Below are 6,852 nucleotides of genomic sequence, written 5' to 3'. Positions count from 1 at the left end.
GCGCTCCTTGGTGCGCACCAGGGCGCGCAACCCAGCCGAGGTGCCCACCCCGGCGAAGGTGCACGCGAGGTGCGCACCCGGGGCAAACCGGGCTCCGACTTCGTGCACGCCATGGTGCCCACCGCGGCGAAGGTGCACGCGAGGTGCGCACCCGGGGCAAACCGGGCTCCGACTTCGTGCACGCCGCACCTTGGAGCACACTTCGGAGCGCTCCTTGGTGCGCACCATGGTGCCCACCAGGGCGCGCAACCCCGCCGAAGGTGCACGCGAGGTGCGCACCCGGGGCAAACCGGGCTCCGACTTCGTGCACGCCGCACCTTGGAGCACACTTCGGAGCGCTCCTTGGTGCGCACCATGGTGCCCACCAGGGCGCGCAACCCCGCCGAAGGTGCACGCGAGGTGCGCACCCGGGGCAAACCGGGCTCCGACTTCGTGCACGCCATGGTGCGCACCGCGGCGAAGGTGCGCACCCGGGGCAAACCGGGCTCCGACTTCGTGCACGCCGCACCTTGGAGCACACTTCGGAGCGCTCCTTGGTGCGCACCAGGGCGCGCAACCCAGCCGAGGTGCCCACCCCGGCGAAGGTGCACGCGAGGTGCGTACCCGGGGCAAACCGGGCTCCGACTTCGTGCACGCCGCACCTTGGAGCACACTTCGGAGCGCTCCTTGGTGCGCACCATGGTGCCCACCAGGCCGCGCAACCCAGCCAAGGTGTGCGCACCAAGGTGCACGCGAGGTGCGCACCCGGGGCAAACCGGGGTCCGACTTCGTGCACGCCGCACCTTGGAGCACACATCGGGGCGCTCCCGGGTTCGCACCGGCGTTGCGCACCGTGGTGGGCACCTCGGAGCACACCAAGGTGGGCAGCGAGGTGCGCACCTTTGATGCGATGCCTTCACTAATTTCCATAAAAGGCAAAAAAAAAACGAGATTTTAAAATTTCCGTTTTGAAAGATAGTGAGAAAAAGGGAATGCTGGTGCCATCTTGAGCCCGCCCTGGTGCGCAGCCCAGCCAAGGTGTGCGCACCAAGGTGCCCACCCTGGCGAAGGTGCGCGCCCGGGCAATTAACCCAACTTCCAACTTCGCGCGCGCCAGGGTGGGAGCGCACCCAACAACCGGGCCTGGGAAGAGCCAATGCGAGAAACCCCACCAAACGCTCTGACAAAAAAAGAGGGGGCGCTCCAGTAACCCCGCTTCGGAGCGCACCCTGGGCAAACCCAGCCAAGGTGCCCACCCCGGCCAAGGTGCAGGCGAGGTGCGCACCCGGGGCAAACCGGGCTCCGACAACGTGCACGCCGCACCTTGGAGCACACTTCGTAGCGCTCCCGGGTGCGCACCTCAGAGCACACCAAGGTGGGCAGCGAGGTGCGCACCTTTGATGCGCTGCCTTCACTAATTTCCAGAAAAGGCAAAAAAAAAAGGAGATTTTAAAATTTCCGTTTTGAAAGATAGTGAAAAAAACGGAACGCGCGTGCCATCTTGAGCCCGCCCTGGTGCGCAGCCCAGGTAAGGTGCCCACCCTGGCAAAGGTGCGCACCCGGGCAATTAACCCTACTTCCGACTTCGTGCGCGCCAGGGTGGCAACCGGGCCTCGGAAGAGCCAATGCGAGAAACCCCACCAAACGCTCCGACAAAAAAAGAGGCGGCGCTCCAATAACCCCGCTTCGGAGCGCAGCCGGGGCAAACCCAGCCAAGGTGCCCACCCCGACGAAGGTGCACGCGAGGTGCGCACCCGGGGCAAACCGGGCTCCGACAACGTGCACGCAGCACCTTGGAGCACACTTCGAAGCACTCCCGGGTGCCCACCGGCGTTGCGCACCGTGGTGGGCAGCGAGGTGCGCACCTTTGATGCGCTGCCTTCACTAATTTCCAGAAAAAGGCAAACAAAAATGAGATTTTAAAATTTCCGTTTTGAAAGATAGTGAAAAAAAAGGAACGCGGGTGCCATCTTGAGCCCGCCCTGGTGCGCAGCCCAGGCAAGGCATGCGCACCAAGGTGCCCACCCGAGGTGCACACGCGGGGCAAACCGGGCTCCGACTTCGTGCAGGCCGCACCTTGGAGCACACTTCGGAGCGCTCCTTGGTGCGCACCATGGTGCCCACCAGGGCGCGCAACCCAGCCAAGGTCTGCACACCAAGGTGCCCACCCCGGCGAAGGTGCACGCGAGGTGCGCACCCGGGGCAAACCGGGCTCCGACTTCGTGCACGCCATGGTGCCCACCGCGGCGAAGGTGCACGCGAGGTGCGCACCCGGGGCAAACCGGGCTCCGACTTCGTGCACGCCGCACCTTGGAGCACACTTCGGAGCGCTCCTTGGTGCGCACCATGGTGCCCACCAGGGCGCGCAACCCAGCCAAGGTGTGCGCACCAAGGTGCACGCGAGGTGCGCACCCGGGGCAAACCGGGGTCCGACTTCGTGCACGCCGCACCTTGGAGCACACATCGGAGCGCTCCCAGGTTCGCACCAGCGTTGCGCACCTTTGATGCGCTGCCTTCACTAATTTCCAGAAAAGGCAAAAAAAAATGATATTTTAAAATTTCCGTTCTGAAAGATAGTGAAAAAAAACGGAACGCGGGTGCCATCTTGAGCCCTTCCTGGTGCGCAGCCCAGGCAAGTTGTGCGCACCAAGGTGCCCACCCTGGCGGAGGTGCGCGCCCGGGGCAAACCGGGCTCCGACTTCGTGCACTGCATGGTGCCCACCAAGGCGCGCAACCCAGCCAAGGTGCCCACCGCAGCGAAGGTGCACGCGAGGTGCACACCCGGGGCAAACCGGGCTCCGACTTCGTGCACGCCGCACCTTGGAGCACACTTCAGAGCGCTCCTTGGTGCGCACCAGGGCGCGCAACCCAGCCGAGGTGCCCACCCCGGCGAAGGTGCACGCGAGGTGCGCACCCGGGGCAAACCGGGCTCCGACTTCGTGCACGCCATGGTGCCCACCGCGGCGAAGGTGCGCACCCGGGGCAAACCGGGCTCCGACTTCGTGCACGCCGCACCTTGGAGCACACTTCGGAGCGCTCCTTGGTGCGCACCATGGTGCCCACCAGGCCGCGCAACCCAGCCAAGGTGTGCGCACCAAGGTGCACGCGAGGTGCGCACCCGGGGCAAACCGGGGTCCGACTTCGTGCACGCCGCACCTTGGAGCACACATCGGGGCGCTCCCGGGTTCGCACCGGCGTTGCGCACCGTGGTGGGCACCTCGGAGCACACCAAGGTGGGCAGCGAGGTGCGCACCTTTGATGCGATGCCTTCACTAATTTCCATAAAAGGCAAAAAAAAAACGAGATTTTAAAATTTCCGTTTTGAAAGATAGTGAGAAAAAGGGAATGCTGGTGCCATCTTGAGCCCGCCCTGGTGCGCAGCCCAGCCAAGGTTTGCGCACCAAGGTGCCCACCCTGGCGAAGGTGCGCGCCCGGGCAATTAACCCAACTTCCAACTTCGCGCGCGCCAGGGTGGGAGCGCACCCAACAACCGGGCCTGGGAAGAGCCAATGCGAGAAACCCCACCAAACTCTCTGACAAAAAAAGAGGGGGCGCTCCAGTAACCCCGCTTCGGAGCGCACCCTGGGCAAACCCAGCCAAGGTGCCCACCCCGGCCAAGGTGCAGGCGAGGTGCGCACCCGGGGCAAACCGGGCTCCGACAACGTGCACGCCGCACCTTGGAGCACACTTCGTAGCGCTCCCGGGTGCGCACCTCAGAGCACACCAAGGTGGGCAGCGAGGTGCGCACCTTTGATGCGCTGCCTTCACTAATTTCCAGAAAAGGCAAAAAAAAAAGGAGATTTTAAAATTTCCGTTTTGAAAGATAGTGAAAAAAACGGAACGCGCGTGCCATCTTGAGCCCGCCCTGGTGCGCAGCCCAGGTAAGGTGCCACCCTGGCAAAGGTGCGCACCCGGGCAATTAACCCTACTTCCGACTTCGTGCGCGCCAGGGTGGCAACCGGGCCTCGGAAGAGCCAATGCGAGAAACCCCACCAAACGCTCCGACAAAAAAAGAGGCGGCGCTCCAATAACCCCGCTTCGGAGCGCAGCCGGGGCAAACCAAGCCAAGGTGCCCACCCCGACGAAGGTGCACGCGAGGTGCGCACCCGGGGCAAACCGGGCTCCGACAACGTGCACGCAGCACCTTGGAGCACACTTCGAAGCACTCCCGGGTGCCCACCGGCGTTGCGCACCGTGGTGGGCAGCGAGGTGCGCACCTTTGATGCGCTGCCTTCACTAATTTCCAGAAAAAGGCAAAAAAAAATGAGATTTTAAAATTTCCGTTTTGAAAGATAGTGAAAAAAAAGGAACGCGGGTGCCATCTTGAGCCCGCCCTGGTGCGCAGCCCAGGCAAGGCATGCGCACCAAGGTGCCCACCCGAGGTGCACACCCGGGGCAAACCGGGCTCCGACTTCGTGCAGGCCGCACCTTGGAGCACACTTCGGAGCGCTCCTTGGTGCGCACCATGGTGCCCACCAGGGCGCACCCGGGGCAAACCGGGCTCCGACTTCGTGCACGCCGCACCTTGGAGCACACATCGGAGCGCTCCCAGGTTCGCACCAGCGTTGCGCACCTTTGATGCGCTGCCTTCACTAATTTCCAGAAAAGGCAAAAAAAAAACGATATTTTAAAATTTCCGTTCTGAAAGATAGTGAAAAAAACGGAACGCGGGTGCCATCTTGAGCCCTTCCTGGTGCGCAGCCCAGGCAAGTTGTGCGCACCAAGGTGCCCACCCTGGCGGAGGTGCGCGCCCGGGGCAAACCGGGCTCCGACTTCGTGCACTGCATGGTGCCCACCAAGGCGCGCAACCCAGCCAAGGTGCCCACCGCAGCGAAGGTGCACGCGAGGTGCGCACCCGAGGTGCACACCCGGGGCAAACCGGGCTCCGACTTCGTGCACGCCGCACCTTGGAGCACACTTCAGAGCGCTCCTTGGTACGCACCAGGGCGCGCAACCCAGCCAAGGTGCTCACCCCGGCGAAGGTGCACGCGAGGTGCGCACCCGGGGCAAACCGGGCTCGGACTTCGTGCACGCCGCACCTTGGAGCACACATCGGAGCGCTCCCGGGTTCGCACCAGCATTGCGCACCTTTGATGCGCTGCCTTCACTAATTTCCAGAAAAGGCAAAAAAAAGAAAAAAATGAGATTTTAAAATTTCCGTTTTGAAAGATAGTGAAAAAAACGGAACCGGGTGCCATCTTGAGCCCGCCCTGGTGTGCAGCCCAGGCAAGTTGTGCGCACCAAGGCACCCACCCTGGCAAGGTGGGTCACGGGGTGGGTCCTAGGGTGGGTAACGGGGTGGGTACTAAGGTGCGTGCCAAGGTGGGTCATAGGGTGGGTGCCAAGGTGGGCACCAGGGTGGGTGTGCACCAACCCTAGCCAGGGTAGGTCACGGGGTGGTTGTCGGGGTGGGCGTCAAGGAGCCAAGGTGGGTGGCAAGTAGCCAAGTTGCGTGCCAAGGTGGGTGTCGGGGTGGGTGCCAAGGATCCAAGGTGGGTGCCAAGGAACCAAGGTGGGTGTCTGGGTGGGTGCCGAGGTGGGAGCCAGGGTGGGTCCCAAGGTGAGTGCAAAGGTGGGTGCCAGGGTCAAGGTGAGTGCCAATGTGGGTTCCAAGGTGCCAGGGTCAGGGTGAGTGCCAATGTGGGTTCAAAGGTGCTAAGTTGGGTGCGAGGTTGGGTGCGAGGGTGGGTGGGTGCCAAGGTGTGCTAGGTGGAAGCCCGGGTGGGTCGGCATCCCATGGGTGTCGAGTTGGGTGCCTGATGGGTGCTTCTTGTCAAGTTTTAGTCGTCGGGACTCATTTCGAGCCTTAGAGGTCGTTTCTTGTCCGGTTGCCCTGTCTTCGACCTGGGAACCCAATTTTGGTCCTCGGGTCCCATTTTTTTTTGTCTCGCATCCCACTTTTGGCCTGTGGCCTTTTCGGGGTCGATTCTCGTTTTGGGCATCAGAGCATGTTTCTTCTCCTAAAACCCAATATTTGTTTATTAAGTCTCGGAACACATTTTTGTTCTCGTGGACCCATCATGGGTCTTGGAACGCATTTGTGGTCCTTGGGTCCCATTTTGCATCCCGAAACTTGTGTTTTGGTGCTTGATCCCTATTTTGGGTGCCCACCTTGCACCAAGTGCGCACCCGGGGCAAACCGAGCGCCTTGGTGCACCGGGGCAAGATCGAGCGTGCACCCGAGGCGCCCCGAACATGCACCAAGGTGCACTCGGCCCACATGTGAGCGCAGGTCGTTGCGCCCGAGGTGGTGTGTGGGCACCGCGTTGCAGACGGGACACTGCACGCACACGACGCCCCCTCCAGGTGCACGCACGTAGGCCGGGCCGGGTGCACACCCGACGCCCTAGCAAGGTGCGCGCACCCGGGCAGGGCTCACACTTGGCGAACGGGGCGCACTTCGCGAGGGAGGGTGTGCACCTCGACGGGGGTGGGTGGCCGGGGTGGATTCGCACGTGGGTCGCGGTTTGCTAAGTACACACTGCGACAAGCTCATAACGGGTGCGATCATACCAGCATTAGTGCACCGGATCCCATCAGAACTCCGCAGTTAAGCGCGCTTGGGCCGGAGTAGTACTGGGATGGGTGACCTCCCGGGAAGTCCCGGTGTTGCACCCTTTTTTAGTTTTTCGCCGGGCGTCGCAATGCTATTTGAATAAACCTTTTGCCCGTTTGCGTTCTCGTCGGGGCCGGGCCGGGCCGGGGTGCGCTGCCCGCACTACCGCGCGCGCGGGGGGCGACACCGAGCGCGCACCCGAGGCGCCCCGAGCACACAGGCCACGGTGCAACCCGGGCGTTGTGCGCGCACCCCGGTGCGCCCGAGGTGCTGCGCGCGCACCCAGGTGAAATCGGTGTGCACCTCGGCCAGTGCGC

At 63.0% G+C, this 6,852-nt stretch overlaps 1 non-coding gene across 1 annotated transcript; it reads left to right on the top strand.

The window, feature by feature from the left end:
- Positions 1-6,478: 6,478 nt before the first annotated feature.
- LOC131873129 (5S ribosomal RNA) lies at positions 6,479-6,597 on the top strand. Its single transcript, XR_009371164.1, has one exon. It is a non-coding gene; the product is annotated as a 5S ribosomal RNA (ribosomal RNA).
- Positions 6,598-6,852: the final 255 nt, after the last annotated feature.

Source organism: Cryptomeria japonica, unplaced genomic scaffold, assembly GCF_030272615.1.
Source record: "Cryptomeria japonica unplaced genomic scaffold, Sugi_1.0 HiC_scaffold_1073, whole genome shotgun sequence".
NCBI lineage: Eukaryota > Viridiplantae > Streptophyta > Pinopsida > Cupressales > Cupressaceae > Cryptomeria > Cryptomeria japonica.
Note: the sequence above shows the minus strand (reverse complement) of the source record. Positions and strands in the feature narration are given on the sequence as shown.